The 4982-nt window shown below is 46.2% G+C and overlaps 1 long non-coding RNA gene across 1 annotated transcript; it reads left to right on the top strand.

Annotated features, from left to right (window-relative positions):
* Positions 1–969: 969 nt before the first annotated feature.
* Positions 970–2345, top strand: LOC117004500. The gene is made up of 3 exons (XR_004419630.1): positions 970–1290; positions 1484–1560; positions 2224–2345. It is a non-coding gene; the product is annotated as an uncharacterized LOC117004500 (long non-coding RNA).
* Positions 2346–4982: the final 2637 nt, after the last annotated feature.

The raw sequence follows: 4982 nt of genomic DNA, 5'->3' as shown, positions 1-4982 counted from the left end.
TCTGAGCCTTCTCACTGTGTTTAACTCCATTTCTTCCTCTGCTGATGCTGCAATTCATGAGCTGGGATTCACTGCCTGGTATATTCTTGGAAACTTTGAGAAGCTGACTAAAAATGGTGGAAATGAGCAGTGGTGAAAGAAGGTTGAGAGCTATTTGGTGCTGCTTCTTGCTGCCAGAGTTCCCTGGTCATCCTGATTTCAGATGATCAGAAATCTGCTAGGCTGCTGTGTTATTGAATGTTAAAGTCTCTGCCAATTCAAAGTCCCTCTCACTTGAAGCCTCTCAGCTTTGGAAGTGTTGTCTAGTTGAGACACTGACAAGAACTGGTACAGGATGTAGCCAAGTTTTTAAGAACATTCTGTGTGCATCATATTAATGAAATTCCTTCTCTTGTCCAGAGCATCAGAAGCTTCATTCCAAACTGAGAGGAAGAATATGGTGCTGCCACCACTGCCAGACATGACTGCTGCACAACGTGCACCAAACTGGACACGATGACCCGAAAGGGACCCAGAACCGAGACTGACAACCTGGACCTGCCTGCCATGGACAGCCCTGCCAGGAACCAGAACCTGCCTGCCATGGACAGCCCTGCCAGGAACCAGAACCTGCCTGCCATGGACAGCCCTGCCAGGAACCAGAACCTGCCTGCCATGGACAACCCTGCCAGGAACCAGAACCTACCTGCCATGGACAGCCCTGCCAGGATCCTTTGCCAAGCACAGGAAAGTGGAGGAAGATCACAAGGTACAATCCCAGGATATCAGCATGGGTATCCAGGAGAGCTGGCTGGAGGATTTCTGCAACCCACGTGTGCTGTGTGTTGTCTTCATCCCCTCAGATAAGTAACTATTTCTGAGCAACTGAAAATACGAGACTGGTGTAAAAAGGAGTGTCTTTATAAACAGAAAAGGGTGGTTAGGTTAAAAATAAGAAACAGCAAACCTCTGCGTGTGGCTGCCACCTGGGCCTGAAGTTTTAAATCTTGCTTAGAAAATTGTTCATAACCCTTGCATCTTTGCATTTCTGGGTTATAAAATTGGATTTTCCTGGCTGTTTTTTAAAATTTGGCTGTTTACTGTTGGTTTGTCGGGATTTAGGATGTTTGGGGGAGGGTGGGCTGTGAGTTAGGCCAGGGTGTGCACAGTGTTCCTGTTGCCTTCTAACAGCTCCTTTTCCCCTCATAATTTTCCAGGCTGCAGGCGTCACTGCTCTCTCTGCCACTGAGCAAGGAAACCTGCTGCTGAATTTCTCCATGCTTGGGAAAAGTTTAATGGCTACAAAGCATTGTGAGTTGCCAAGTGAGAATCCAAGGTTCCATTTCCATTACTGGAGGGATTTCTCAGAGAGAGGGGGAGAGCCCAGAGCACAGACTATGCCTGGGACAAATGAACATTTTCTATGGAAATTTAGAAAAGCTGGGCTTTGGAGTTGCTTTAGGCATCTCTCTCTGACCAGCTTTCTCTCTCTGTGTTTTTTCAGGGATCTGCAGGGGATGAGAAGAATCCTTTCCCAGAGATTTTCTGCCAAATGAAGACAAGATGACAGAAGTTTGAACAGTAAGTGTTTTTTTCACAGCCTTGCCTGTAGTTCCTGAGACACCAGGCTTGGCTGGCACTGCAGCCACCCTGGTTTCTGCTTCCTCATTGCTTCCTCGTTTTGGGGGCAAAGAGAGAGGGAGGGATGGGGGAGAGCTGCCCCATTAGGGCAGCACGTGCTGAGCAGCTTGGCTACAAATGGGCAGCACTAGGATTTTTGACTGCTTGCTGGGCTTGTGACCAGTATTTGCCCAAAGGAATTCCTAGAGTTGCTGCTACGTTTTTGATTGTACAGTTTAGTCATTGCAAATATTGTGTTGTCCTGTGATGCAAGCAGTGGGGAATACTCAGAAGCTGTAACCTGCCATCCCACAGGGCCTTTGCAGTGTCATTCTCCATAAAACACAAAGTTTTATGGAGTTTTATGGAGTGGGCTCCTTTGGACAAAGGGATGGATTGCCATGATCTGCTGGCAAACTTGCAAAAGAAAATAATCAGGATGTGCCTGGCAGAAGGGCTGGGAGGCTTTAAAAATCCTCTTCATAAAGAGGCAGCTGCTGGAAGTAAAAAATCTGTGCAGGTCCTCTTTGAGTAAAGTGACTCCAGTCATTGACTGTCTTCTGCCAGATGTGCCTATTGGATGAACCCAACCAAATGTTTTCTCTATCCCTCCTTTTGTTCCAGAGATTTCTGCTGAACAAACCAAGAGAATGTGACCAGGAGCTGGCCTGACCTCATACACTGAATGAGACAGAATTTATAGTGACTCTGACTGGAACCCAAGTGCCTTTACTGGGTCTCCAGGATGTAAACAGTTCCATGTGCTCTGGTTTTTTTGATAGTTCCATGTTCTCTGTTTCTTTGGAGGCTCAGAAACAGTTCTGTTTTGTTTATTTTCTTACTGTTCAATGCAAAGCACCTGCATACTTTTGTGTTTGTTTTAAGTAAAGTTTTACATTCTCTTCCTTACCGTAGGAAGACTTTGTGGTTTTTGAGGGTAATGCTTTCCTGCCTTGCAAAAGAAGAGCTGGGGGGTGGTACCTGCCTTTAAAATGACCAAGTGCAATGAATTTTCTGAATGGCCCCTTGTGCTGATGGTCTGTCCATGCTGAATATTAAGAATAACTATAATGAATAACTAACAGGACAATATTCACACCTCTCAATGACAGGAAATCTGCACTCAGATTGTTACTGAGGATCTTGCTCAGTTTTACCCTTGTCAGAGCCGAGTTTGGGTGGCAAAATGACACCCAAGGTGTGGTTGGAAACAGCTCTGCCTGTCTCCTGTACTGGAGGGATGGGACTCACAGGGATTCCTACTTGGGCTGCTTTTTGGCATTTGGGTTGGTGAGGGTGGGAAACTGCAATGGGATTGGGCCTTGTTGTGAATCTGTGAGCTTCCAGGGAGAGGAATCTCTGCTGATAAAGGAGGGATTAAGTGGCTGAATGTGCAATGTAAGGCACATTTTTCATTTGGGTATTTGCTGCAAGCACTGCTGGTCCCAGTGAATGTCCAGGAGCAGAATTTGGTACCAAAGTAGGGAGTCCTTCCTGTGGGAGAGAGCTTGGGCTCCCTCTCCCACAGGGAGCCACACTCTAGGATGGGCCCAGTGACTTAGAAACCTGTCAAGGGAATCCAAAAGTGAATAATGAGCTGCTTGCAAGCACTTTTCCCTTGCCACACTAACAGTGGAGGAAGCATCCACAGCATTGGTGTGCTCAGTTGACACCCTTCTCTTCCCAGAGATTTCCTGGAAATTAATCTTGTAGTATGGCTCAAGGAGTTATTTTTTACAGAGAAGTCACGCCTCTGTGAAAAAAAAGGAAGCCCCAAACCCCTCCAAGTTCTGCAGTCACAGTTGTTGACTTTGATGGGCTTTGGATCAAATATATTCATATAAGATATTTAGAGTCAGATTCAAAAAACTGCTCAATAAAAGTTTTATTTGTACAAGTAGTTTCATTGTCCCTCAAACACAGCTGAGGAGCTTCCTTTCTATAGTTGTATCCCCCATACTACCCCACAACCCACTGCATTCCAATATGAAAGCAAGTTATTGGTAATGGTCATCAAATGATCAATAATACATGGATTTTATGTTCACTTTATTAAAAGCCTCAGTGCATTTCAGGGATAAGCTGTCCTAATGGCCAGAAGGAAGGTCCATGTTCTCCCTCCCCATTTTACCTATCAAACCTTTTTTACTCCATAGCAGGAGAGTTGGAACTAAACCATCTTTAATGTCTCTTTCTCTATTCTGTGATTCTATGAAATAATAGAAAAAATTTTAAAATCTATTGTATTTCAACCACAAGCCAGGTCAAGGACCTGCAAAGGGTCAGGAAAGATGCTAATTGATTTCACTTGGGCCTGTTCTAGGACATGAACAAGATGACTTTTTTACCTGTGCATTTTGTCTGCCAGCTTTGACCTTCTGTCAGTGAGGAAAACTTTAACTAAGGGCAGTAAGTGACCTTCTGCTCAAAATCAGTGACCAGTGTGTATGAAGCAGCAGCACAGACATGCAGAGGTGACTTTTTTGCCACTCCCAGAACAGCCAGAGCTCCATAGCTGCCTGCATAGAGCAGAGTTGCATTAAAATGCTACCAAGTGGCAGCAACACCAGCCTGGAAGACTGAGCCAAGGAGGAATTACAAGTTTTCATCTCCTGGCTGGGTGTGCTTTATTTGCTACCAGTTCCAGTAGAGGGTTTGCAAAACTCTGCACTACAGTGATGCCAAAAATACTTCCAAGAACAGTTTTAATCTAAATAAGGACAGAAAGACCCATTTGACTGTGGGAACAATTTAGAGTTAAGAATTTCCCAGTAATTTGTTCTAATTAAGCTTGAATGGGCTAATTGGCTGAATTTTTATCACCTGTTGACAACTTGTTTGTGAAATGAACCTCGGTGTCATTTGATGTGGGAGCCACAGTCTCCCCATGAGGGATCTTGCTAAGCATCCTGCAGCTGTCCCAGCAGGCACAGCAAACCAGGTCCTGCTTCTTGTTCCCATCCTGGTTTGCCATTTGAATCCTGACCTGTCTTGGCTGTTTCCAAAGTAATGAAAGTCTGCCATTAGTCAAAAGATTACAAAACTGCCTCTTGTCTAAACCAGAATTTGCCAGTTTAGATAGGTTTGATAAATGCACTGACCTGAACCTAGAGTCCTTTTCTTGTGATGGCTTAGCATGGGAGATCCTTAAAGATCTCGTTTCCTGTCTCCCTGTCTTCCCACGCGAGCCGAGCCCCGCCCCCGTTGCCATGGTAGCCGCTGTGGCGGGAGCGGAGGCCACGCCCCGGCCGGAACCCGCCCCGCTCCCAGCGCGGAACCGCCGTGGCGGGAGAGGAGCGCAGTGAGAGCGGGGCGGGGGCACAACGGGCGGCTTGGGGGGAGAACCGTGCAGGTCTGGACTAGAGAGGCACCGAGACCACCGC

The sequence above is a fragment of the Catharus ustulatus genome, chromosome 17 (genome assembly GCF_009819885.2).
Source record: "Catharus ustulatus isolate bCatUst1 chromosome 17, bCatUst1.pri.v2, whole genome shotgun sequence".
Classification (NCBI taxonomy): domain Eukaryota; kingdom Metazoa; phylum Chordata; class Aves; order Passeriformes; family Turdidae; genus Catharus; species Catharus ustulatus.
Note: the sequence above shows the minus strand (reverse complement) of the source record. Positions and strands in the feature narration are given on the sequence as shown.